The following is a 27,638-nucleotide window of genomic DNA, read 5'->3' on the forward strand; positions in this document are numbered from 1 at the left end:
AGCTGGTAGCCGGCCGCAGGCGGTGGCATCCCGCAGGTCGCGGGTCCTGTAGCTGGGGCGCCCCTGCCCGGGACGGTGGACCTTTCACCCGCTCCACACGACCTCTGCGGGCCGCTGGCCATTTATTTCCCCCTGAGCTTGTTTCCCGGTTTGTGCCCGAGCTGGGGCTGCACCGCGCGCAGGCCGCGGGGACGCAGCGCTGGGTGGGGCCGCGCAGGTGCTGGGTATGGCAGGCCTGAGAGGCGCCTTTCGGCATTTCCACTGTTCCTGGGTCAGGAAGGTGCTGCCCGGCGGCTTTTTTTTTAAATCTAGTTTTAAATTTTACTTATTTTGGGTTTCTGGGGGGTGGCTGCGTAGCTGTCGGATGTTGATTAATATCGGAAGGCACAAAATGAAGAATTAGATTTGGTTCAAGAGTCGGTGAGGCCGCTCTGGCTTGGACAGTTTTCCTAGAAAAAAAAAACCTTCTGCATATCCCTTTGACCTTGCTTCCTGAGAGACGCAGTCGGTGTCTTTAACAATTATCTGCTTTGCATCTGAGGCTTCGATTTACTCTTTTCTTCATGCTGTCATGAAATGCATTAAAGCCTCTTTTTTCTTTTTTTTCCTCTCTTTTCTTTTTTGCATGCTGTCTGCATATACAAGAAACAAGGGTGGTGACTTGCAGACCTGAGCATTCACTTGCAGAACAGCAGGAGGTCAGAAATGTCCTCTGTCTTGCCGGGCAGAGAGGGAGCCAGCGGCTGTCGGGTGCTGGAGGACCCTTCCTCCACGTTGGAGGAGGTGGGCAGGAGGGGAAGGCACTGGACAGCGTTGTTTGTCAGGGCTCAGGATTGAAAGCAGGGCTGACAAATAGTTCCTAGTGCTTCTCCCTGAGAGTTGATTTGTGGCCTTGAATCAATACTCCCTCTGGCAGTTACCTGCTGTATTTTAATTAATGGCAGGTAGAGCTCCACATACCTTCTTGTGAATTCAGCATCGAAGAGTAGCAGTTTCCATTTAGGATGGTTTCCAGGAAACGTCAGCAGAACGCCATCGGGCACGTTGACGTCAGACACAGTGGTGCGCTTTCAGGAAGAAGCGCGCCCAGGTCCAGGTCCATCTGTGCTTTAGCGTCTGGGGCTTCAGTGCCCGCTTTCCCAGGGCTGCCTGGGCTGGGCGTTGCCCTGTGCCTGGGAAAACAACAGAACCCACTGGCGCGGAGTTGGTTGGGGTCCTCGTCACTGATTTAGAAGACAGGCAACTGTCCAGCATCTCACCTTGCTTGCACTAGCTGGCATTCCACAAAGAGAGTATGACTGGAAAAAAAGGAGTGTTACCACACTGAGCTTCCGGCGGGAGTTGATTGAAGGTATAATTTTGATTTGAGATAAGATTTCCAAGCAGACTGAAATGTATAAGCTTATTGTTTCAGGACATTTTTTTGTACTGAAAATATTTACACAGATGCAGCCCATACTGTTTAACAGGAGATATGGAAAGAAAAAGATAAAAAGAATTGGTGGCTTTAGGCCTGCCACCCCTCAGAACCAGTCGCAAGCCTGTCCCTGCAGTCCTTGCTTCTAACATTTCCGGCTCTCCAAAGGAGCCAGCACGCAGGGTTGAAGCTGGTGGCAGTTGGCTGTTCACAGCCAGCAAGTCCCAGGTTCTGAGATTTGGGAACCAAAAGCTTCATTTGTGATATTTGCAAGTTTGAGAAGATTGTGACAAATGGCATGAAAAAAATTTTTAAAAATTGTCATTAAAAGATAAGAAAGAGGAAATAATGATGATTAAGTTGCTCCATGACGGACACTGTCCTGAATTCCATACCCATGTTAGGGATGGTAGGGATGGGCTGTTGGCGCTAAAAAGATGGGAGGATGGCTGGGAAGAGCTGCAAAGGTGGGTAGAGATGGTGCCCTTCTTGTGCAGCCGACATAGGAACCAGCTTGGGCCGTGTCCTCCGGAGCTTGCACGTTGTTAAGGGAGAAATGTGTCACCTGGAATCATTCAGTTAGAAGTGAGGAGGAAACCTGGGGAGTAGAGAAAGATCGCTCCCAAGCCTCCAAATCAGCATTAGGACTAGTGTCTCTTAGGCATAGTCTAGGGTCACTTCCACTGGGGCCTGGATCCCACACCAAGACTGCACCCACTCTGCCTCCTTGGGTCTTGACCCCACCCCTGCAGAGCCAGCTCAGCCATGTCATTCACTTGTTACTCACCTTTCTTCTATGACTACTGGACAGCCTGTGGATTACCAGCCACAAAGCTGTATATGGTCCTCCTCCTGGCGGGACTTCCTGCTAAAGGTTGTTTGCCAGTGGCTGACCAACTTGCCCCTGAAAGAGGCTCAAGATGGCAGCAGCTCTGTGCCCTGTAAGGGATGACTTCACTGAGGTCACCCCACTCCCTCCCTATCTCTGGGCTGTCAGCAAAGATCTCCAGGGTGTGGCCCTCATTTATGATCATCTCTGTTGGCCTCCAGCTGGTGCCACTAAGTAGGAGGAGGAAGATCAAACAACCAGGAAGACTGTGCATCAATGTGGCACTCACAGGGTCTTTGGGATGTTCCTGGTCCCACACCCCAAAACTGGGGCTCCTCTGTACAAGCCATGACGTGTGTGAAGGTCTCACTTCTCCCCAAGACTTTGCCATTATACTAAGTGAGCACTTGGGCCTCTTGGCAACCTTAGACTTTTTCTTTTTCTGATTATAAGGGAAATTATAAAATTTTAGAAAAGTACAGTCAATACCATCCATGACTGACTCCTTCCCATGTAACTCCTGCTAATCATTAGGTCCTGCAGGGGATGAATTGTATGGCCACCCCCATTCACATGTTGAAGCCCTGCCCTCCATGGATGGCATTTGGGGGTGGGGCCTTTGGGAGGTGATTAGTTAAATGAGGCTGGGAGGATGGGCTCCACAATGGGGCCAGTGGTTTCATAAGAAGAGATGCTAGAGGAGAGCCTCTCCGACATGGTGCACAGGGCCAAGTGCTAGCCAGGAGGGGCTCCCCGTGCTCCTCCTATGCTGGCCTACTGGACCTTGTCACTGTCCAGGTGCTGCCCAGTTGTTCCCTTCCTCAGGTCTCGTATCACTTTCTGGCTGACTTCTGTCCTTCACTATGACCAAAGGTCTCAGCCTTTTGGCCAAAGTCAGATTATGTGAACTTCTCACAGAAACAGCCTCCAGGAGCTCATTTTCTTTTCTTTCTCTTCTTCCTCTCCTCCCCCTCCCCTCCCCTCCTCCTCCTTTTCTCTTATTGTGGCAGCTAAGAACATTTACCAGGACATTGATCCTCCTGACAAACTTTAAGTTTACAATACTTTGACTTATAGTCAGTTGATGACGGCTACGAGGTCTTACAGGAGCTTACGAGGCCATGCCTGCTTACCCGTCCCAGGGGAAACTTCGTGCTTATTTGTTGTAATGCTCTGTTTCTCTTCTATTCCAGTCTTATTAATTTGTAATTTGACTATTTTAAAGTGGAATTATGCAGTTCTTGTCTTTTTGACTTATTATTTCATTTTGTATAATGCCCTCAAGGTTCATCCGTGTGGTTTTAGATAGCACATGCCCCTTCTTTTTTAAGTTGAGTAGTATTCTGTTGTACAATACTACAATTTTGCCGGGCATGGTGGCACACCCCTGTAATTCCAGCACTCGGGAGTCTGAGGCAGGAGAAGTATTGCAAGTTTGAGATCAGCCTGGGCTACAAAGTGAGCTCAAGGCCAGCCTGAACTGCATAGCAAGACCCTGTCTCAAAAACACCAAAAAACCCCACAAAAACACAATACTACAATTTCTTGGTCCATTGTATCTTTAAGGGCTTTCCTGTGGGTCACTCAAAGGTCTGTGCAGAGAATCGAGAGGTGGGTTGGAAAGGAAGGGGTGCTGGGAGGTGTTGTATGGGTGATAGTAGGGAGGTACAAGAGCAATGCTGGCCTATGAGGAGACAGTGGGCTTGCCCTGTCTGTGCACAGATTGTGTGGGAGTCATATAGGATATTGGGGTCTCTGTGTGATAGGACAGGCATTGCAGACCTGGATGTGGGCACCCATGGCCCCAGTCAGGTACCTCCTCTGGGTGTGGAGAACTTGGGCAGACTCAGGGTACAGCCAACACTGGGCCAGGCTGGGCCAGCAAGACTGAGGACACCTGCTCTGTCCTACACAGCCTGTGGTCTCACTCCACAGTCAGCCGTTATTGGGAACAGATGGAACTTAGTGGAAGCTGCTAAGTAGCTGGTGGGCGTGGGGCATGGCTCAGCTGCCACACTGGCTAGCATTGTCCAAGGCTGCTACAAAAATAGTACAGGAGCCTGTGTACCTCTTGTCCATGTTACCCTAAGGTGAGTTTCTTGTGTAAGCACAGTACACGTATTAAAACCAAGGCACTGACATTGGTATGATACTACTAACCAAACCACAAACGCTGTTCAAATCTCCCTAGTTTCCCACTGCTGTCCTCCTTTCTGCTCCAGGATCCCATGCGGAATCCCACGTTGCTTTTCGTGGTTGTTTCTCGTCCTTTCTATGACACTGGATCAGTGTTTCCTTGTCTTACGTGGCCTTGATAACTTTTGGAGGTTCCTCACTGTTACTTTGTGGAATGGCCCTCGGTTTGAGGGAACCCCATGTATCCTCCTGGTGGGAAAGAGCTATCCATTTTGGGGGACAAAACCTTAGCAGGGTTGTGTGCCCTCTACACACTGCACTGTGACATTGACCTGATGGCCTGCACCACCAAGTCAGTGTGAGAGTCTCTCCTCTGTGAAGTGGCTTCCTTTGCAGAAGTGTCTGTTCACACCTTTCTATTTATGGCTGATATCTATCTCAGAGAGCTGTGCTGAGACCCTGCAGATCCTGTTTCCTGAATTTCCACCCCTTACTTTGGTATGGCTGTGCGTCTCATGTCTAACTAGCAGTCACGATGGTGGCGTCTCCTATCCTATCATGGGCCTTTAATTTCTTTCCTTCTTTTATATTTACTAATTGGAATTCTACTGTTAGGAAAGATGGTTCCTTTTCATCTCCTAATTTGGTTATTTGGATCAGCAGAGAACATGAATAATTGCTTTATTCCATGGGTTAAAATCCCATAATAGCATTTACTTTGTTACATAAATGGAACTGGGTTGGGCTTTCAGAGCCCCAGGGTGGCTCCGCTGTTCTTGTAAGCCCCTGTCCTTATCATTGTTATCATCATCATCATCATCATCATCATCACCATCATAGCACTTCTTTACTTTCTGGAACCATAGGACATTCTGGGTTTGACTGTCTCTGAAGTCATGGCTCTTGCTTTCCCTCATTGAGAATTGATCGATTTTTGGCAGTCCTGGGGGAGAATCCAAGGTCTTCACAGCAAGCTATATCCCCAGAGCCGGGTGTGGTGGCACACGCCTGTAATCCCAGCACTGAGGAGGCTGGGGCAGGGCCGGGGATATAACTCAGCGGCATAAGCGCCTGCCTAGCAAGCGCGAGGTCCTGAGTTTGATTCCCGGTAAAAAAAAAAAAAAAAAAAAATCAGGAGGTTGAGGCGGGAAGATCAGTGTGAGTTCAAGGCCAGCCTAAGCTGCACAATGACTCTGTCTCAAAAAGACAAGTTATATCCCCAGAGGTTTTGTTTTGTTTTTGTTTGTTTTAGAGACAGGATCTGTCTGTGTAGCTCAGGCTGGCCTCCAACTCACAAGGACCTCAACATCCTGAGCGCTAGGATTACAGGCGTGTGCTACCACACACAGCTCCCAGTTCTTTATTTTGAGGCAGGATCTTGTTAAACTGCTAACTTGCATAAACTGGGCTCAAATTTATCATCCTCCTGCCTCAGCCCCCAGAGTGCTGTGCTTACAGGTGTGTGCCACTGTGTCCCACTTGTAAAAGGTTACCTGATGTTATTTGATGCTTGTCTATTTCTTTTGACTTCATGTTAATTGATCTTTTCTGCCTGGAAGCCTTGAGGATTTTATCTTTATTTTTTTACTCTGTTTTTGAGACAGGGTCTCAATATGTGGTTCAGGCTGGCCTTGAGCTCACTTTGTAGTCCAGGCTGGTCTTGAACTCACAATGATCCTCCAGCCTCAGCCTCCCCTCAAGTGCTGGGATTATAGGCGTGCGCACCACACCCAGCCTGTGATCATTTTAAATATCAGCTCTGTTCCATTGTTTTGTTTTCTTCTTTGGAGACTCTGAAATCCAGGCATTATCCCTTCCCTGTCTGTCTTCCCTTTCTTTCTCTCTGACCCCTTTACACTTTTTCTGTAATATCTTTTATTTTCTTAGTTTTTCTCCCTCTTGCCCATTCTTCAGTGATTCTTATTAAATTTTCATTTGAATCTATTCTGACTTGAATGTCTTATTAGTTTTTCATTTCTGAGGTAATTTTTTTCTTCTTTTTTTTTCAGTCAACTCTTTTTCCCGCACTTTGTGTTCATTCTGGCTTTTGAGCTTCTAATGCAAGGTGGTTTTCGTGCCCTCAGATGCTATTTGAGCTCCGTGGGCAATTTCTTCTGCTTCACAGTTGTTTTTGGCTGCAGTTCTGCTCAGTTTTCTTGTGTGAGGTCTGGCTTTCTGCTTTTCCCTGGGGCTCATCCATGGGCTTGACTTTCCCTTTGCTTATCTTTGTCATACTGGGTGCTCTACAGGATTCCTACTTCGTGCCACACGTTTGTGTCAGGCTGCCAGAGCTCAGACATTTTAGTGAGGTTTTTTTTGCTTGTTTTGATGACATAGCTTTGTGAATGTTATGATTTTGTCTTGCAAGGCCCTAATTTCTTTCTTTCTTTTTTTCTCTTCTTGACTTGATTGCCAAGGGAAGTTTGTCCCTTCTTTTTTTCCTCCTATCTGGGCGATGTTTTCAGTTACACCTCTCCTTTCCATACTGAGTTTGTACCTTTAAGCAGCTCACTTGCCCCTACCTGCCTTTAATCATGTGTTAAAGCAGGGTCTGGGCCTTCATGTGTGTGGAAACCCCTTCCTGCAGCCCTGCTATGAATCACCCCGTGACTTTTGAGTTTCCTCCCATTGAGACTGGCTCTCACCTTGCTGGGGTTGTCAGGGAAGTGTTCCTTGGCTGCATCCTGCTGGCCTGTGGTTTTCCTGTCTGCTTTGGCTTGGCTAGGCACAATGTCTTAAAACTGGGGTGGGGGTTGTAATCCTGGGATTTGTTCTCTTTACTCACAGTTACTTTGCAGTTCTGTATTCTCTGTCTTCAAATCATGCCAAGAGGGCCAGGGATAGAGCTCAGCAGCACAACACCTGCCTGGCAAGTGCGAGGTCATGAGTTCTGTTCCCGGTACCAACAAAACAAAACAAATAATGCCATGAGTATAGTTTTGCAAGTCTGTTTGAATAGATTCTTAGTAGCAGAATTTCCAGAACAAAAGGGAAACAACTTCGTAGTCTTGTTGTGTGGCACCGGAAGTCCCTGTGCAGTGTCGTCTTATTACGGAGCACTCTTCCTGCAGCACAGAAGGTGTGTGTTCCTGCAGCCTGGCCGGCGCACAATGCGGTCAGACTTTTGGCTGTTTGCCACAGAGGAGAGACACAGTCATTTCAGTGACGGTTTTGGCTTCTCTTCTTAATTTTTAGGAGTTCCTAATATATTAAAGAATTAGCTTTTTACCTACATATAAGTTGAATATATTTTTCCCATTTTGTCTTGCATTATTTAACTTTTTTTTTTGTAAACTAGGGCTTTGTCTCATTTTGTTTTGTTTTCATGCAAAAGTATGTAAGCATTTGTCTTTTAATCAAGACAGACTTTTCCTACCAAGAGTTTATATCAAGTGGGGAGCATTTATTTTTGAGGTAAATTGGTTAGTGATTTCTGAGTCCTGCAGTTTGCAGAACCATCAAATTCCCTTCACCACAAATATATTTGTCAGTTCAAATTAAGAGTCCTGTTTCCCCCAGCGCTGGATCGTGGGCCATTACTTGTGCTACTTGATGTTGATGGGACCTAGTTCCACCTTGGTATTCTGGGGCCTTTGACTACAGTACCTTTAATTATTTTTCCTTTTCTTCTTCTTCTTCTTCTTCTTCTTATTATTATTATTATTATCATTATTTTTTTTTTTGACATGTGGTCTTTCTGTGTCACCCAGGCTGGCCTCAGACTCCTGGCCTTAAGCAGTCTCCTGCCTCAGCCTCCTGAATAGCTGAGGCTACAGATGCACACCCCATGACTGGTTCTGTACCACAATCAAAATGGTGCAAAATTCTCTGTGACTCTTTTCATTGAAGCCATGGGTCCCCTAAGCCACATGGCTGCAGCTGATACCACATGGTGAGAAATGAACTCCTAGCTAAGATTCCCCAATTTCCTGCCCACACAAGCCTAAACAAAATAATTTTCTTTTCTTGTAGTACTAAACCCAGGGCCTTGTGCATGCTAGGCCACTGAACTACATCTCCAGCACTTTTTACTTTATTATTTTGAGATACAGTCTTGCTGAGTTGCTTAGTCACACTTGCAAATACCCCTGCCTCAGCCTCCCCAGTAGCTGGGATTACAGAGGTAATCTCCACTGCTAGAAAAATGTTGTTCTTAGCCTGTAAGTTTGTTAACATCAGAGTAGATAATCAGAAGACAGGTAGTACTTCGTCACTTTGTTTTGTAGAGTATTTTTTAAATCCACTGTTTCATTTTGCTATGGTGGTTGCTGTTTTGTGTCAAGAGGAAGTTTAGGGAGGTTTGCAGACTATGATGTCAACACTGCTGTTTTGCCTATACCTCCTCAGTATATTTCTTCATTTCCACTTAATGTTTCAAGTTGGACTTAAATCTATTTTATTTTGTGCTTTCTACTTGTTGCAACTCTTTTTCTCCTTTTCGTCTTCTTTTACATTGACTGAGGATTTTTCTCTCTTCTACTTAAGCCCTATATATTTTTCTATTATTTCCATGAGTGCCACAAAAACCAGCACACAAAATTAACTTATACATGGCTAAAACTAATAAAAATCTCTTTCCAGATAAATAAGTTGGATAGTTTAACTCAGTTGCTCTCTCTCCTGTGTTTTTGTTATTTGTTATTTGTTATATGTTTATCTTGGTTATTATATAACACCACTGGAAATTATCATCACAATTTGCAGTAACTTTTAGGTTTCCTTACACATTTCACAAGTTTGCTGTTTTTAATCTCCATATGTCTTGCAGATCTTCCAGCTGAAGTTCTTCTTCCTGAGGTAGATCATTATCATTCCTTCCATTTCCACTGAGTGCAGGCACCTTACTTGTGGGTTTTGTCTTATTTACTTTTCTCCGGTTGCTGATTCAAAATACTCAACACCCAAAGTTAAAGTGAGCCTCTTTCCCTTGTATCCAAGCTACCTCCCCTAGGGCAGATATAGCACCCACACTCATAATCCCAGCATTGGCCAGTGACTCAATCACAAACTAGATTCAGCCATCTCTGAAAAGCCCGCCCCCCACATGACCACGTGTGGCTTTAGGGGAACATCCAGACTCAAATCATAACAGTTTTCTTTTTCCATTTTTTTGGGGTCTCATTCTTTCTAGAATGAGGGTAAACTGTCTCTCTACTGGGTTTAGAATTTGTGTTGTAGCTTCTACTTTCTTTAAAGCATACTTAAAACATTATTTCATAGTTTGAAGGCTTCTTTTGTTCCTGTAAGAACTCAGCTGTCCTTACGACTATCCTTCCTTTGAAAATAATGTGCTTTCCCTTGGACAGGTTTTGTTTGTTATTTTCTCCTTTGTTTTTTCTTCCTCTCTCTAGTATCTCCTTCTTCTCAACTTTCACTGATATATCTAGGTTTGTACTAGGTTTGAACCTTTGGGTGTTTTTTTGTTTTTTGTTTTTTGTTTTTTTTTTTTCCGGTACTGGGAATCGAACTCACGACCTTGCGCTTGCCAGTCAGGTGCTATGCCACTAAGCTAAATCCCCAGCCCTTTGGGTGTTTTTATTTGTTTTTTTGTTTGTTTTTTGAGATAAGGTCTCACTATGTAGCCCAACCTGGCCTTAAACTCATAGCAATATTCCTGTCTCAGCCTCCCAAGTGCTGGTATTACAGGCATGCTCCACCATGCCCAGCAAACTTTGGGGGTTTTTGTCTTTCATCAGTGTTAGGGAATTCTCAGTCACTGTATCTTCAAACTTTGCTTCTATTGTTTCCTCCTTAGTTTATTTTTCTAAGATACAGTCTCATTTTATCCTCCATTTCTGTTACCTTGTTACCTTTGTTCTACCTTTCTTTTCTATTTATGGATAATTCTAGGATTTTTTTTCCTAAATTTTCTTTCAGTTCACCAGTTCTGTTTTCTAGTACCCAGTCTACTACCCAAAGTATCCATTGTGCTTTTAATTTCAGTGATCATATTTGTTATTTCTAAAAATCCTTTTAAAAAACAATTCATATGTGAAATACCACTTCTTATAATTCTCTACTCCATTGTCATTTTCAAGCTTATAACCTATTTCTTAAAAAACAAAAAACAAAAAACAAAAAAAAACAGAAAGAAGTTGTGTGGGAGAATGGGTAGGGAGTACATGGGAATTCTGTGTACTTTCTGTTAAATTTTGCTGTGGATTCCAAACTGCTCTAAAAAAATAGGCTGCTTTTTAAAATAGAAATAATTGTTTTGTAATTTGTATTTGTTAATGCTAGTCTGAAGTTTGTATGGGTCTTTAAAGACATTTTTAAAAACCTGGGTCTTACTCCTTTGTTTTGTTACCTGGTTTTCCTGGAATCGCTACCTGCATATTAGTCATTGTCTCCGAACATTTGTTTGTGGGGTCTATGAGACCTAGGTTTTCCCCACCCCCAGAAGGGCCGTGTTCGCTCCTGCCAGGCAGCTAGAGGTGCTCTAGTTGGGAAGCACTTCAAATCCGCTCTCAGTCTGGTCTCTTCACCCACCTGGGTCATCTGCTGGCTGGGCTCCTGTCACCACTGCTCAGGGACGACATTCTCAGGACTTCTTTTCTCTCCCTCAGCCTATCAAGGTGGCGCTCTATGGCCTCATGGAACCAGGGCCCGGGCATTATGTGGGCAGTAGAGGGGCATGCCGTGTGGTACTATAGCAGTAGTTTCTTACAGAGTGTGCCAAAAGATTCTACGCTGGATCAGGCATGCTCCTGTCCCCTTCACCCTCAAGAGGCGAAGGTCCAAGCCTGGGGTATTGGCTAATCCAGTTAGCCAGGAGCTGGTTTTGTTCTTCAGTACTTTGCTTATCCCTCTCAACCCAGATTTTGGCCTTTCAGGATTTGTGTTGCCTTAGGTGGGAGGTGAGTTAATTCTGAACTCACCAAACCCTTCATTATCCAAAGGAGAGTTCTTACCCTCTTCTTCTGTGGAACCTGGAAGAAGCTAGGAGATGTTGGTGGAGGATCACAGCAGTGAGAGCAAGAAGCTGCCACTCAAGGTGGAGTTTAAGGCTACATCATTGTGGTCTAAGATAGTTTTTGGACAAACTAATAGGTGACTAAGGAACTTTATGTTGTCAGCTTGGAAGAGGACCTGGAGTGAGGTGTTCACATCACACTATAACTTCTCATCCCAATACCTAGTGCTAGTGTAGCCTGTGGCTTGGAGAATCCAGTAGGTTTGGAGAGAGTTCTGCTCATGTAAGTGATGTGCTTGGGGAAGCTCTGCACACCCATTTCTTTTCTCTCTAATCACTTTCATTTACGAAGAATTTTAGATACGATTGTGTGCGTGCAAAACCACTATGTAGCTTTCCCTATGAACCAGGCCAACATGGGACTTGAGGGGCTAGGGAGGCAGGGGTGGGAGCAGACCAGCTGTCAGGAAGCCTGGGGCTGCTGGGTTGGTGCAGGCAGGGTGGGCATGAGCCCAATCAGAGCCTCTACCAGGCAGCTCACCTCCCAGCTAGTCCTGCCGGGATGATGCCAAAGGTGGGTCAAGGTTCGATTGGAGGCAGGGTTAGTTGGAAGCATAGATTAGGGTGGGGTCACTACTGGGCTGCAGCCTGGCTAACAGTGAGGTCAAGTTCTGGTCAATAAGCACAAATCAGAAGGATTGGGAAGAGGCAGCACCCCAGGCACCCAGGGCTGTCCAGGGAAAGGGGGATGGCTGCTCACCATTTTCTTTTTCTTTCTTTCTTTCTTTCTTTCTTTCTTTCTTTCTTTCTTTCTTTCTGTCTGTCTGTCTTTCTTTCCTATCTCTATTTCTATCTCTCTCTCTCTCTATCTCTCTATCTCTATCTCTCTCTCTTTTTAGGTTTTGCAAATAAGTGATTTATTTTAGAAACTATAAAGAATTCTTTTTATAAAAGATGGATGATTTAAAATTCCAGATTTTTTTCGGGTTTTTTTTGTTGTTGTTAGCACATATTTGCAGTATATAATGATTACATTCCTTGCAAGGAGCTGGTGCATGTACACAACACTTCTCAATTCTTTTTCCATCCCCTTTCTTTCCCCTCCTTTGCCCTCCACCTCTTGACCCCCTTGCCATTTGAAAAAGATCTTTCTCCCTACTCCCTGTTATCTATCTTTCTTGTATTATTTTTATTTTTTATTTTTTGTTCTTTTTCCGGTACTGGGAATCGAACTCAGGACCGCGCATTTGCCAGGCAGGTGCTGTGCCACTGAGCTAAATCCCCAGCCCCTATCTTTCATTTTGGTCTTTATTTACATTTTGGGTTTCTCACACAAGAGAAACCATTTAAGCTTGTGTGTCTGATTTATTTCACTTAACATTATGGTCTCAAGGTGCATTCATTTTCCTACAGTTAACTCAGGTTTATCCTTCTTTATGGCAGAATAGTACTCCATTGTGTATAAATACTACATTTTCTTTATTCATTTATCTGTCGATAGACATACAAGCTGCTCCCAAGATTTCGCTATTGTGAATTGAGCTGTTATGAACATGCGTATGCATGTATCATGGTAATATGACATCTTTAACTCTTTGGGGAGGATGCCTAGAAGGGAATAGCTGGGTCACTCATTTTTGATGGCAGCAGTTCCAGCCTTCCTGAGCCACACTGGACCTCGGGCCTCCCAGCCTCTAAGAGTCTGGGGCGGGGAGGTCCCACACACCCACCTACACACCCCTCTCATTTGAGGATCCTCTGGGTGTATGCAGAGGGCTATGGCTGTTTGGGGGTTCACTATGCCAGATTTCTTAGGGCTTCTGGGTTTGTCTTTTTTCTTCTGTTTCCCCAGGAGCCAGAGCAGCCACTCGGAAAGTTGGACTCCGTACCTGGGAGGTGGATACTTGGTTCTTTGTCCACAGGAGTTCATTCCCTGGTAGGAAAGAAAACAGATCACTATCACAAGCACAGACTCTTCTCGGGGTCCCCACCAATAGCTCAGAGAGGGTGAAGCGAGTGCCAAGTGGACTGTCCAAGTGTCAGTGAGAAGTGCCCCCTCCCGCCTGTGCCAGTGGAGTGCTCAGGGCCTTGCACTCAGTGACTTGTCCTGAGCACAGCTCTGGGAGCATGTGGTCTGAGGAGCCGTATGAGTAAATTAGAATGCAGTGCTGTTCTTTCTTCAACATTTGGAAGGAAATTAAAACTGGGTAGGCTTTGCCAAAAAGCCTGAAGGCCATGATGGAATCAGCTCAGGAAGACAGAGGAAAGGCGTGCCAGAGGATAGGCGCGCATTCGAAATCTTGCCGCGCCAGCTTGTGGGGTCTGAGCCATATGAGTTGCCACGAGCCTCGATTTTAATTAATGCTTGTTCTCGCTGTCTGTCTGTTCTTTCGTGTCTTTGTTTCACATCTTAGAAATTCTGTCTGAACTTGGAAACCTAAGGAGCTAATGCAGAAGCCTGATGAGCTGCCCTTGGCACCTTGGTTTTGAGAATTCCCTCATTCTTCTCTCTGCCAGGGTCTGTGTCCCTCGGGGCTGTCAGATACCTGGGAGCATGGGGTCCAGTAATTAGCCTTCTGCCTATGGGTACTGGGCTCCTGACCCCATTAGCCCCTCAGGTTTGGTTCCAATATCCTGGGGAGGAATTTCAGCAGCCTCTTTCCCCTGACCCCCCACATTGCACATCATTCCAAATGCTCTTCCAAGTGCTATTGAGTCCAGTTTACCCAGGGACACATGCTGCCCTTGTCTGTCTGTCCTTGCCTGCACTGCTTGCATATTTGTTGGCATCAGTGTTTGTGGCATCAGTCAGTTTTCCATTACTCTAACAAAATACCTCAGGTAATCAAGGGAAGAAAGGGTTTTTGGCTCAGAGGTTTCTGTCCACAATCAATGGGCCCCATTGCTTTGGGCCTGTCGTGAGGCAGCACATCATAGTGGGAATGGATGGCAGAGAAGGTTGCTCACTTGATGGTGGCCAGGAAGCAAAGACAGAGAGGAAGGGTCCAGGTCCCAAGACCTCTTTGAAGGCATGTCCTATCCAGTTATCTAACTTTCTCCAACTAGGCTGCACACCTTAAAGGTCCCACCACCTCCCAGGAGTGCCACAGCCCCAGGACTAAGCATTTAACACATGGCCTTTGGAGATTACTTATCCAAACCATCACAATACTTATCTTTTAAGTGTCCGGTGCTAAACACAGAAGATCTGGGTGTAGCCTGGCCTTGTTCCTGATGGGAGCAGGCTTGGGGCACCTCCTCTCACCTTGCCAGGCCCTGCATCCCTCACAGCTCCTGCTGCTCCCAGCTTGTCTCCAAGAACCTGTAGGCTTGAACAAGGATGTTGTCAAGTTCCAGAAACCACCTGTGGAAGTGATGAGTGCGGCCAACACCTAACACTTCTGCTGCTCACTGTTGTCCATGTGGAATTGTTAGTTACTAGCTGTGCTTATTCCTTTGTCCCTATTTTGCACACAGAAAAACTCTTTAAAACTCAAATGCCTGATAACCTTACCATCCTCAGGAAAGTCCCCTGAGGGTAGACCTCATACTCTGAAAAGGAAGCCCTATAAGGGAAGGTGGAAGACATGGTTCTTCCTGCCCCTGTTGCTGTCCTAGGTTTAAATGAATTCTCGGAACACCTTCCTGGCTTGTTCCAGGCTGCATAGAAGTTGACAAGGCCTTGTATTGCCCATATGCTCTGTCCCTGTAATAATGGAGAGGCCTTTTAAAAAGTCTTGAAAGAATAAAGGATTCCTTCTTTGAACAGCACTGTGTAAAGCCAAAATCTGTGAGCCACAAAGAGTGTGGAGGTTAGGGGCCTGGTGCCGGAGAGAGGGGGTGTTCCATAGAGTGGGGCTAGGATTAGGATTAAGGCTAGAGCAAGGGGCTTGTGTAGCTCAGAGTGGGTATTCCCAGGATTAGAGCCAGGGCTAGGCTCAAGGTGAGGGTTACAGTTAAGGTTACGGTTAGGGGAGGGGGCTGGTACAGGGAGGGAGGGACCAAGGTCTCATGACCTATTTCCATTCCATCTCCAGGTATACTCCCCCCAATTTTCCAGCCAAGTTTCCATGAAAGCAGGCAAGTCTGAAGAGCGCAGCCTGCAGACACAGGCTTTCTCTAACTAGAGACTTAAGCAGAAAGTGAAACTTTTCAGCAGTTCTCATGTTTCTTTGGCAGGGTGAGGACATGGCCTTTGGCATCCTGGACAGGGGTCAGCTCTGCTCTGAGGGCATGTGACCTGGGTCATCTCCATCATGTGTCAGCTGTAGCTTGCCATTGCACTAGTTGGCTTTCTTTAACTTTCTTTTGACTATGTGTAGGGGGTTCTCACATGGATGTCTGCTATATATGATTTTAGTTTTACAAACCTCTGGTTTTGGCTTTCTTAAGATCACATGGTATCTGTTAATTTCAGATAAATATACCTGGTACCACTTTTCTGCAGCAGGGTCTGTTGATTTTTTTCAATCTACTTCTATATGTTAGAGCAAGGATTTCTAACTGCTTGTGCAAATGGGATGCAGGCTTGTGCTCTGAGCTGCTATTTGTAGGAGCCTGAATCTTTATAGGGTTTCTGCCCTACTTGCCACACGATTGTGCTAACTAGGTGCAAGTCCAGTCAGCATGCTGCCCTCAGAATCTGGACCAACGTGTTAGTCTGGTTTGCCAGGATGACCACAAGCCTAAGGTCTGCACTGCAGACTGCTGGGAGTTAGCACAGATGTGGGGCAAGGGTGACTGCTATGCCTTCCACATAAAAGCAAACTCTTCTCTCCTTGTTGATGGGTCTGGTAAGGAAAACAGTTTGCAGAGTTAATAGTGGCATGCAGAGCATCTGACCTTTGCCAGTCTGTGCAGTGAAGGTCCTGTGTCTGGCATAGCAGCTGCTTCTGGGGTCACTAAGATGGTAGGTATTGTTCCCAGCATCTGCTGTGAGTGGCTGGCTCCTTCTTGGGGGTCTCCAAGTAAACAGAGTGGGGATCCAGGGACATCACCCAATCCTGTGAGCAGCTGGTGATGATTTCTGAGCCTTCTAATGGGACAAGGTGCTTCTTGCTGATGGCTCAGCTGAGGTGTAGGTGTGGTCCTGAGTCCCACGTGCTGCCTCTGCCTGCTGGGTGAAGGAGCCTGGCATGGAAGCTGGTGGCTGCAGGACCTGGCACGCTCTGTATTCAGGAGGCGGGACTTCCTCCACCACCCACATCACTGGGAACCCATGAAGGCATCACGGTCCTTGGGATCAGTGTTACCTCAGGCCTCATATCCGCCATCCTCAAGAGGCCAGAGTTTCTCTCTTTCTGCAGGTGCAGTTACCATTGTGAAGGTGTGGGTTCCAGGAGAAAATTGGAAAATATCTGTGATCCATCCATGTGGTGTTATTTTTTCTCAGGGGATCTGCTCTCCATGTATTCCCTGGGCTCTGAATCTGTAATAAGGCTCTGATCTCGTAGCTGATGAGAGCTGAGGTTCTGTCTTCTGGGTACCCATTCTCCATTGTTTTCTGCTTGTACAGGTCAGGCCACACTCTTGTCATCAGCTGACTCCATGCTTCCCTAGAGGCACCACCAGCCTCTGCCCTCCTGAAGCCCTGTCCTTTCTATGAATACCAGGAGCTCCTGCCACACTTTCTAGTGCTTGGTATTGTCATAATCAAGGGCTACCCACTGGCTCCCGGGAAACATGGCCAGGTGCCAGGCATGGCCCAAGCATCAAGAGCTGTCACCATGGTACATTGGAGCTGGCTTCAGCCACCCTTTCCCACAAGGACCTGAGCCCCTATTTTGGGAGAGGAACTTTTCACATCAATAAAACTTCTACTGTGTAGTCCACACCTCAGTTTTCACTCCTGCATGTGTCCCGGAGGCTCTGAACATCCATGGACCTCTTCCTGGAGCACAGACTGCACATCCCTTCTCATGCTCACCGCAGTTCCTGGTCTGTGGCATGAGAGCACAGGAATGAACCCTGAGAAGGAGAAGCCAGGTTCTGTATGTGACAGCCTTGGCCAAATGTCCCATTTCTTCAGATAAGAAAGGCTACCCCCTCTTTATCTGTTGCCACAGAGACTTTTGGACTGGTCATGTGGTCCGGGTTGTGCAAGGCCCCTGACGCTGCCCATTCCAGCCATCTGGGACCTCCACCCCAACCCTGAGTTACATAGTCGCTGGGAGCCAAGTGCAGTCTGCAGCTCCTGCCTCTACCTGTACTGTTCTCCCCTTGCTGGAGGGTGAGTGCTTCACTTCCAGAATCCCACTTTGGATTCTAGAATCCCACTCTGGGAGCCTCTTTCTACAGTTACCCTGGTACCAGCTCTCAGCCTAGGTCCCACAAGTTCTCCCTACACCCCCTCACTAAGCAGACTCAAAATAAAGGCCTGGGCAGAACAGAGGAACAGGAATGGGAACAGAGAAGACCACTTGAGGGAGGGGAGGAGGCCTATCCCAAGAGGGCTGTGTTGTCCTGTTGGTCCCAGCTGTAGCAGCACTCTTGGGTGTGATCCCACCTGAACCCTTACAGAAGAATAAGGAGTAGATTTCATGATTGTCAGCCCAGGAGGGGAGAAGGGAGTGCTGAGCCCTGGCTCCTGACCCTGCTGGTCCTATGTGCTCCTAGATGTTAACTCCCTCACATGTCCGGGCTTTCTGTGCCCAGTGCTGAGCAGGTCCCTGAGGCCCTGTGCCCTGTGTATCAGCAAAGCCTAGGCATGTGGCCGAGTGACCTACTGCCAGGCTGTGCTGGACAGGGGGATGCTTAGGGCACAGTCTGCCTCTCTGGGTTGGTGTCGGGACTGAATGAGGCCAGCAGAACTTACTCAGGGGGAAGTGCCACACAGCCAGGGCAAAGGAGGTTGGCAGTTGTTGTCAGCCATCTGACAGGCACTGCGGGTGTGAGTGTTTCCTCTGCTTAGCTTTCTTCCTTGCTCACATGCAGGACTGTTGGGTGCTCAGTGCTGGGTGCTAGGCTGGAAGAAGGCAGCTGTGCCCTCTGTTAACCCCTATGAAAGCAGCGCCACCTCCCTCCTCTGGCAGCATGAATGCCATGTATTCTTTGCTGCGGTTTTGCATTACATACACCAATTAGCAGCACATATAATAGGCTGTGTTCATGCAGCACACTGGTGCGTACAAGGCGGGGAGAGGTCTTGGGTAACATCCCAGCAAGGGACCTGTGCTGGACCACTTCCTGGGGCCAGGTGCATGTTGCTGGATCCTCAGTCCTAACTCCTGTGAGTCAGAGCACTGGCCCTCTATCCCTCTCACAGCTGGTACATCAGGGCACTGGCTCAAGTATCTTGGGACTGCAAGAAGTAAATGTGCTTCATGCTATGGTGGTGATGCTTCTTGAACCCTGTGAGAGCCACCAACCTGGAGGTGGGCCCAGTCAAGGTCTCAAGGCCTCATCTAGTGCCATGATTTGACAATTTCTTTGGAACAAGATTGCTCTCCCCTACTCCTTGTGGATGTTTGTTTAGCATCTGTGGGTGGAAATACAAAACGAGGGCCAAGAGTTAACTTCTGCGTGTTGGGTGACAGGGGTTTTACAAGTGGTTGATGTTGCTGATGTGTGAGCCCTATAGAGTGGGCACAGGTGTGTCCCGGCCCCAGGTGTGCTGGCCAAGTGGCCTCAAGGGAAGGCAGATGAGGCTGATGTCAGTGGGGAGCCCAGGCTCCCAGTAGCTCTTAGCAGCCGTCAGGTGGTGCGCCTCAGCAACAAGCCACCCATGTGAGCTGCACAGATGCTGCCTGACATCTCGTGTGCTCCGTGTGCCACCCTGGAGTGTGTGTGTGAAGATTAATGATAGGGATGCACTAGGGTATGGGCAATCACATGTGTTTGGGTGGACAGCACTACTAAAGCTGTGTACTTCAGGTTGTGGCTTCCAAGTTAAGCGTCACTGGCCACCTCTCTGTATCCTTTGCATTGAGCTAGGTGATCCCGATGTTCTGGCTCTAGGATACGGATGAGCTCTCACTGCACACAGGTGGATGGCACAGGGCCATCTTAGGGCCATGGCACCTCTGTGCTCCACTCCGGGTTTTCCACACCCTCTTGGAGTAGAGCTGCCAGATGCCTAGCTCCTTTGTCCCTGACCCTGGACAGTTCACACTGCTGACACATGCTTTTCAGTCTTAGTTACTTTTCTTGTTGCCAAGACAAAATACCCGACATCCAAACTTAAAGGAGAAAAGGTTTATTTAGCTCACAATCTGTAGAGGTTTCAGTCCGTAATTGTCTGGCTCCAAGGAAGGGTGGTGTGGCAGACAGGCATTGCAGAGAAGAAACAGTTCATGCCACGTGGAAGGCAGCAAAAGACACAAGGGATGACCACAGCTCTTTCTAACCCTTATATATTATCCAGGCTACTTAGGGCAGCTAGCACTCACTTTCTTAATCCTGGTGTCCTTGATCCTAGTATTACACCATAAATAAATCTCAGCGTCACACACTGTAGATCCAGCCGCCTCTGAAGAAGCCCTGCCCATGACTGGATGAGGCTTTGGGGGAACATCTAAACACAAGCCATAACAATACTGCAACTTTCTTTTGGCTTTGCTAGCTCAGCTGCAGGAAACAAAAGCTTTTCACCCTTAATAAGTTTCCCTTCAGAAGGCCTCTGTGCTGGTCCATCTGCTACAGGTGCCCATCAGGGCAGCATTGTCAGCTTTCTAAGGAATGGTGATGTGGGACACTGCAGTGCAACATCCTTGGTAGAATCAGTTCTGTACCCACCAAGGGCTCTTCGTACTTGGGTCCCAGGATTGTGTCTCTGGTATGAGGAAATTTCTGCCATGTTTTGAGGATGAAGGTGCAGGGATTGCCTGTCCAGGTCAGGGAGTACCTTGCCAGTATCCACATATTTCTCAGTAAAGTGTTTAACATAGTGCCCATGGCCATTACAAGGAAGTCCAAGTCTGCTCTGTGTGGAGGAGAGGACAGGGCTTGGCTTGCCACTTCTGTCCCTGTCAGTACCACCTCTGTGGTGTTTGATGATGCTGAGGACAAGCCCTCAGATGTCTAGACTCAAGGCCCATGTTGAAGCCATCTGGTCTCCAAGCGCAGCCTCAGGAGAACACTGTGTCCCAACTTTGCAAGTTTCAGCTTGGTTGTGGTGCAGGCCTCACCCACTTGGGGAAATTGACGGGAGACCAGTCACAGCTGTGACCAGAGCCAAGTAGAGCACTGGGCCCTTCTGCATCCAGGTTCCACCTGCTTGTCCACCCACAGGTGTCAGATTTCCAGAGAAAAGGCTGACTGTACCCTGGAGAACCAGAGAGTAGCTGGAAAATTGACCCTTTAAACCTTTTTGTGCCAGCATAGAGATACCGTTTAAAAAGTAAGTAAAGTTGCCTGCAAAATGGCCAGCTGAGATATCCTGAGCAACATTCTCCTTTACAGACTCCTACAGTGCTGGATGAGAGGTAACTGGAGTCTCTCTCCAGCCCAGGTGTGCAAGAGGAAGAGCATGTAGGGGAGAAATTTGAGGCTGCCTTTCCTGCCCACTTGCAGATGGGAGGAGGAGGAGACAAAATACTGTTGAAGGTAGCCACAACTTAGACTCTGCACAGTATTCAGACTGCAGAGCCCTTCCCCTCCTTGAGGTTGGATTAAAAGGAATCCACCCAGCATTGACAGGAGATTGGAAACTTGTGTTTTCTCTAACTCAGCATAGGGAAAACATTTAGGGATACTTTGAGGAGCTAGGCCTTTTCCTCTCCCAGGTTTGAAGCTCAAAACAATGCTGTCTCTGTGTTGGCAGACCGCTCGACCAGGAGGTAACATTGAGATGGGTCCAGGTGGTGTCCTAGGTCAGGGAAGGGCAGCAAGATGCAGATGTGAGGAAGCTCTGAAGGGACAGGAAGAAAGCAATGTAACAATTCGCATAGATGTAGAAAAGTGCTTGGTAAATTGTGACAATCATTCATAATTTTTAAAAATATACAGTTAACAAATCTGGAATACAGATAAGTTCTCTACCTTGATAATTCTATCAGAATCCTGCAGCCAATGTGATATTTGATGGGAAACTGACTATTTTACTGGCAACTCTCTTCAAGTGAGTAGGAGAAAGATGCTCATTACTATCATTTCCCATGGAAGGGAGATCTTACCCTGCACAAGATAGAAAAGCAATTTAAAAGGACGAAAACTGGAAAGGAAAAATAAAACTCATTCACAAATGCTATTATCTACCTAGAAAATACAACAGAACAGGGAAACAAACTATCAGAACCAGTGAGATTGTAGCAAGTTTTTAGTAGAAGGTCAATATAAAGAACCAATAGTATTCTACATACCACCCACCTTCTCGCTAATTATGGCATGGAAAAAATAACAATAGCACTATGTTAGTTACTTTCTGTTCTTTAAAGTTATAACTAACTTTCTGTTAATTATGTTAGTTACTTTCTGTTGCTGGGTCAGAATACTTGGCATGCACAGTGTAAAGGAGAAAAGCTTTATTTTGGCTCTTTGTTTCAGAGTTGGCAGTCCACAGGTGGCAAATGCTAAGGCAGAAACATCATGGTAGGAGGACAGGGGGCAAGATGGCTTCCTACCCCTCGGCAGCTTGGAAGCAGAGACAGAACCAGAGAAATGTTACACCCTTCAAAAAACCATGCCCCCAGTGACCGACTTCCTTCTAACAATACCTTCAGCTATGAACTCACCAATAATCCATTGAGGAGGTTAATGCCGCCATGACATAATCACTTTTGTAAATCTTGGACTCAGACTACAGGAGATTTTTGGAGACGTTTTAGATCTTTATACCAAAACAAGCATACACAAAAAATACCTTTCATGGAGCTGGGGATTTAGCTCAGTGGCACAGCGCCTGCCTAGCAAGTGTGAGGTCATGAGTTCGATTCCCGGTACTGGAAAAAAAAAGACCAAAAAAAAAAAAATACCTTTCATAATGGTCATACAAAGTTAAGCACCTAAAAGTATATAAAAACTTGTGCACAACCTATTGGAGAAGATTATACAAATTATTTGAAAGAAATAAATCTTAAATAATTGGAGAGTTATGCTATGTTCATACATAAAAGATTTAACATCAAAGAGATGTCATTTTCTTCTGGTTAATCTATACATTCAGTATAGTACCAATGAAAAACAGGAGTCTGTTTAATTTGACAGGTCGATGTAGAAAAGTTAAATGTAAAGAAAAAGACAAAGAACATGAGCATGCAAGATACGAAGTCTTCCTCCAACATTCTAGAAGTAAAACAGTGTGGTGCAGAGGGTCGCAGAGAGCAGCACAGTGGAAGAGAGTTGGAGTCCTGCAGAAAGGGGAGAGGAGCTGCCGCCCTCACTGGCATTGGCAGATCAGCAGGAGAGGACCATGTGCACACTTGGTTTCCTCCAAGAAGAATCACTGATGAATATCAAAACATGATGCCTTTAGAAGGAACTGGGGGGAAGATGTCTGTACATATCTGGGAAATATTTCCTCAGCAAGAAATGAAAATGTCATCAGGCATAGAAGAAAAGATGGATAAAATGATTAAAGTTCTATAATATAGAAAACAACATAAAAATTGAAAAGGACGACCAAGGCTTCACCAACAAAGGATTCGTATCTCAAATATAAAACAGGGTACTTTATTGTCACATTATTGTTGTTGTTATAGTACTTGAGGTTGAACCCAGGGTCTCATGCATGCTAGGTAAGTGCTCTGCCACTGAGCTATACCCACAGCCCAGCAGCTAATCCAACAGAGGATAAGGGCAAAGGAAGAGGCAAGATGGTGCAGAGACCTGAACAATAAGCATAACAACAACTGATCTTATGGCTACAAGTGAAACTCAACAGTAAAATGTCCTTTCTGCCCATCAGCATGGCTAATGTTGAACTTGGAGAGATGTAGGGAGATGAGTAGTTCATACATTATTGTTTGCTGCTTTCCAGTGTAGCCCAATATATGTAACAAAGTCAAAGATACCTGTTTGCACCGCCCAGTCATCCTGCCTCAGGATATCTGCACCAAAGACACATGAGCTCATGACCATAAGGCATGTATCAGGGTGTTCTTTGGGGCATCGTTTTTATATCAATGAGAAAAAAGAACCTCCTTCTTCCTTATGGCAGTAGGAGAAAATGGAGGCAAATATGCGGTGTGGTTTATTCATCCATGGGACTACAGCAAAAATAAGTGAAGGTCCACATGCATCCACGTGGATCAACATCAAGGACATGATGGGCAAAAAAAAAAGAAAATTGCAAAAGAATATGCAAACTATGATACCATTCATGCCATTTTTCAAAACACATAAAGCAGTAATAAATGATTATGGATATATGTTTGTGTAGTACAAACACCATGCATGGGAGTGATAAAAATAGGTCTGAGTAGTGAGAGATGGCAGTGGTTGGTGAGTGTGACCAAGGATGGGGTTGGAGAGTCACCTCAGATAGGGTCCTGGCAGAAGGCAGAGAAGGGGTGACCTGGGGGTAGGTTTGAGGGTCTGGTAGCCAGGTGGAGGGGCTGGGAGGTGCAGGAGGTCACCAGCAGGTTTTTACTGGCAAAATTGCTCAGTGGTGGTATCAAGAACTGAAATTGAGGCAAGACAGGACTTTGGGGGAAGGGGTACGTTGTTTTTGGACCTGCTGTGTCTGAGAAGCCCCTGAAACACCCAGCTGGATATTTGGCCAGCAAAAAGATATATGGGGCTGGGTCTCACCAGCAGCGAGGTGGCAGAACTGCATTTGGGAATCATCTCCAGCATGGCCAAGCTCCCCCAAATCCAGCAGATGACAGTGGTTCCAGGAGATAAGGCGGGCCAGAGTGAGGCTGCTCTAGGACCATCTAGGGACCTTGAGGTGGTGTGGCAAGATGGCCAGAGACTCCTTGAGGGCTGCAGTTTCCCAGGCACTGTGGCACAAGGGCACCCTGTTGTTTAAACCTCCATTCCTCAGGATGCAGCTGAGTCATTCAGTTACTCTGTGCAGTTATATCATGGCAGCTCTGCTTTGAGTGCTCAACCTTGGTTCTCTGAGCTGGACGAATTCGGACAGAGGCTGGCAGTGCACCTTGGGAGTGTGCTCCAAATTCTGTACAGGAAGCATGTTTTGCTCTTTTTCGTTTTGCTCTGTTTTTTGTTTGTTTGTTTGTTTTTTTGAGACAGGGTCTCACTGTGTAGTTCAGGCTGGACTTCAACTCACTGTGTAGACCAGGCTGTCCTCGAACTCACAGTGATCCTCCTGCCTCAGCCTCCCAAGTGCTAGGATTACAGGCATGAATGTTTTGCTCTTATAATTAGGAAACGGAAGCTATTTAAATGAACAAGTTGCTCCAGCAGGTTTATACGTTAGTGTGGCACACAGGACCCTGTTTTCCCCCCTAATCCCCATTAGCCTGGGCTTCGGAAGGGCCACTGTTCCCCTCTGAGCCCAATGTGAGGACAGTCTGCAAGGAACACGTATATTACAGAGACAAGAAACATGTAGCTAAGTTAATGCTGTGCATAAGTTTGTTTGAAAATAAAAATAGATTTTAAATTCTAAGTATAAATACATATTCATTGTTTTAAAAATGTGTACAATTCAGAAAGATATAAAACAAAATGTCCAATCACCTGAAAGCCTGTTACTTGGAGACATAACCACTTGATATTTTAGTATATGCACTTTCAGACATTTTTTTTTCTGTGAATGCCACACACAATATACTTATTTTAAAAAACATAACTGTGACTTCTTATAGCCTCTTATACCTTTTATAGCCAGCTTTTAAAAAACACTTAACAAAAATTAATTACATCTTGCCATATCAGTAATATAGACTTAATGACATTTTTAGTGGTGTCTTGTATTCTCGTATATGTGAATTCTGTTGTTTTTATGAATTCTCTCTCTGTTGTTGGACACTTAGAATGTTCCCAGGGCTTTTTTTTTTTTTTTTTTTTTACCATTTTGAGCAACATTGCCATAATTATCCTTAAATGAGTTACATTTAAAGTTCTTGAAACAGTGCCTGGCATAGGGTAAATGCTACAAAAATATTTGTCAAATAAAATCTGTGCACATCCCACACTACTGTATCATCTCATTAGATGTGAGTCTTAGAAGTGAAATGTTGGGTTAAAAGGTATACAGGTTCAAGTGGTTGCCACCTGCTGCCTCCATCCGACACCAAGGACAGCTGCCTTCCTGGCAGGGCTTTGGGACCCTGGACCACCCCAGTGTAGAGATTTCCACTCCAGGGGCCAGTCTTGTTCCTCAGCACACGAAAGTAGTTTAGGTCTTGACCTCAGGGCCTCCCGGATCTGGGCCTCAGCAACTGTCAATTATGGAGTTATGGGCAAGTGATCCAACCTTAGTTTCCTCATCTGTAAAATCCAACAGTAATAATAATAACTAGCCAACAGAGCTATCATTGCTGTTAAATGAGTTACAAAATGCAGGGAGCTTAGAGTGGTGTCAGCTATCAAAGTATTATTATTGTCAGTGGTTTTCATCAGAACAACTTGGTCATTTGTCCTAATTTATTAGAGTTAACCAGATTTAGGCAAACAGCAAAAATAACCAGAAGTTAAGGTTTCCCCATGTTATTGTTGTTATCTTATATTCTATTTTTATTGGGTTTCTGTCAGAACAATATCCACTGAATCTCAATTTAGGGAAATGACAGTTGGGCCTGATTGGTACAGCAGAAAGGGGGAACCAGTGGGGTGCAGGCCCGGGTATAGGATGTGGGGTGGAGGTGGCAGGAGCAGACTTGGAGCTCTTGCTGACCAGCTCTCCAGAGCTGGGCAGGAGGGATACCTGCGCCTCCACTCTGGGTTCTAGACTCACTTGTGGTTAGAAATGGGGCCAAGCAGTGGGGTCATTTTGATTATTTCTTTGATCCCCCCAGGCCAGATGGAGTCTGAGTGCCTCCTGCTGCTTAGAAACTCTATGAGGCCGTGCAATTTCTAAAGAGCCATTCGGTGAGGCTGCCTTTGCAGAGGTTTATTAAAAAATCACTCAGGATTTAGGGCAGGGTGAGCTCCTGTGATTGTCAGTCATGTGAGATGTGGTAGTGGCCTCGTCTGTTTCTTCTCTACGTTTTCATTCTACAGAATTTAGTGAATGCAAATCCTCTATCTCCTCACTATTTAAAATAAAAAGTCTCTTTAGTGGAAGTGCATTCCTATCACTGACCTTACAGTGACATTAAATCCTGGCGAGGATTCTCTAACCTAGAGGAAAAGAGGACCAGAATGCTGTGCTTGCGCAGCCGGGCAGCTGTGGGAAATGCCACAGGAGGCACTATCCAGCAACTGCCTGTGTTCCTCACTTTCCTTTTCAGTGAGGATGTGGCCAGACCAGTGCTGAGTCCAGGACTCCTCCTCATCTGCATAGCAAGAAGCAGCGTCAGGATCCCAGTGGCAATGGCAGAGCGCTAGTCCCTCCCCTGGCTGTGGTCCTCCATGCAGTCCGGATGGAGCACCGCGCTGGATGCTGTGGAGAATGCCTCTGCGCTTGGGGAGAGCTCGGGCATCCTGGCGGAAGGGCTCTGCTTAGAAACAGCTCTGGGAAATGGTTCCTCCCCCTGGATGTAGTCACAGCATGGTAAATTCCATCTGAAAAATAAAAGCGGAGCTCTTTGCTGAGTCATAGAAGCTTCAGAGCTGATTTGCACAAGCCGGGCTGAGTCTGGACAAGCTGAGAAAGATTCAGTCAAGACAAGAAATGGGTGAGAAGAGCAGAAACTGTGAGGGTTTGAGAACGTAAGTGTTTGTATTTTGAACACAGCAAAGGCTTTTTTTTTTTTTTTTAGTTTGGACTGAGGTTTTCTGCATAGGTTTATTCAGTTTGCATTCTCTTCTGTATTTAGTATGAACACGTATAAGTGAGAAAGTTAGCAGATGGAGACTGTGCTATCCTAACTGTGCAGGGAAAATCACAAGGAGGGTGCTTCTTGTCTGTTCTTATATCTGCTCTCCTGTATGCATTTGGCGGAGGGGTGGGCCTGCTTTCGAGTGCACTTCTCTAAAACATGGCTGTTTATCATATATGCAAAGTTGGGGCCTGTTCTCTGCTAGTCATGGGTGGTGGAATCTAGGTGGTGACTTTTGCTAGCGCTCTGGGAGCCTCCAGTGGCTTTGCCGTTCCTGTCTGAAGTGGGTAATAGACTGTCTTGCTTCTTGTTTTCTTTTTTCAGAAGAGGTGAAATATTTGGCTTAGGCCTTTATTTTCTGCCTGCCTTTTCATTGGATGGTGTCTTTGCTTTAAAACTTAAGGAAGGATTAGAATTTCCCCACTGATATCACTTCCTATGCAAGAAATTCAAGCATCTGATTGGGGAGGGCACAGCTCATCATGGAGGTTCCTCCCTTTTCTTCGAAAGAAGTCA

The 27,638-nt window shown here is 46.1% G+C and overlaps 1 protein-coding gene and 1 long non-coding RNA gene across 16 annotated transcripts in view; one reads left to right on the forward strand and one right to left on the reverse strand.

The window, feature by feature from the left end:
• Nucleotides 1-27,638, forward strand: part of Jakmip3 (Janus kinase and microtubule interacting protein 3) — a 146,466-nt gene that overhangs the window by 294 nt on the left and 118,534 nt on the right. Inside the window, exon 1 of one of the 13 annotated variants that reach the window (XM_013503118.1) lies at nt 26,755-27,012. The exons of the other annotated variants lie outside the window; for them this stretch is intronic. The gene's annotated coding sequence lies outside the window, so the exon portion shown is untranslated. Of the gene's footprint in view, nt 1-26,754; nt 27,013-27,638 lie in introns of those variants that run through there. 13 annotated transcript variants of the gene reach the window in all.
• Nucleotides 12,770-17,525, reverse strand: LOC102023148. Of its 3 annotated transcripts, none has more exons than XR_001230830.1 (3): nt 16,138-17,525; nt 13,775-14,617; nt 12,770-13,228 (listed from the first exon to the last, which is right to left on the reverse strand). It is a non-coding gene; the product is annotated as an uncharacterized LOC102023148 (long non-coding RNA). The 3 variants fall into 3 exon arrangements; XR_001230832.1 differs by having other exon boundaries at nt 12,770-12,903; nt 13,034-14,617; XR_001230831.1 differs by having other exon boundaries at nt 12,770-12,903; nt 13,026-14,617.

The sequence above is a fragment of the Chinchilla lanigera genome, unplaced genomic scaffold, assembly GCF_000276665.1.
Source record: "Chinchilla lanigera isolate Chin_1 unplaced genomic scaffold, ChiLan1.0 scaffold00076, whole genome shotgun sequence".
In the NCBI taxonomy this organism is placed as follows: Eukaryota; Metazoa; Chordata; class Mammalia; order Rodentia; family Chinchillidae; genus Chinchilla; species Chinchilla lanigera.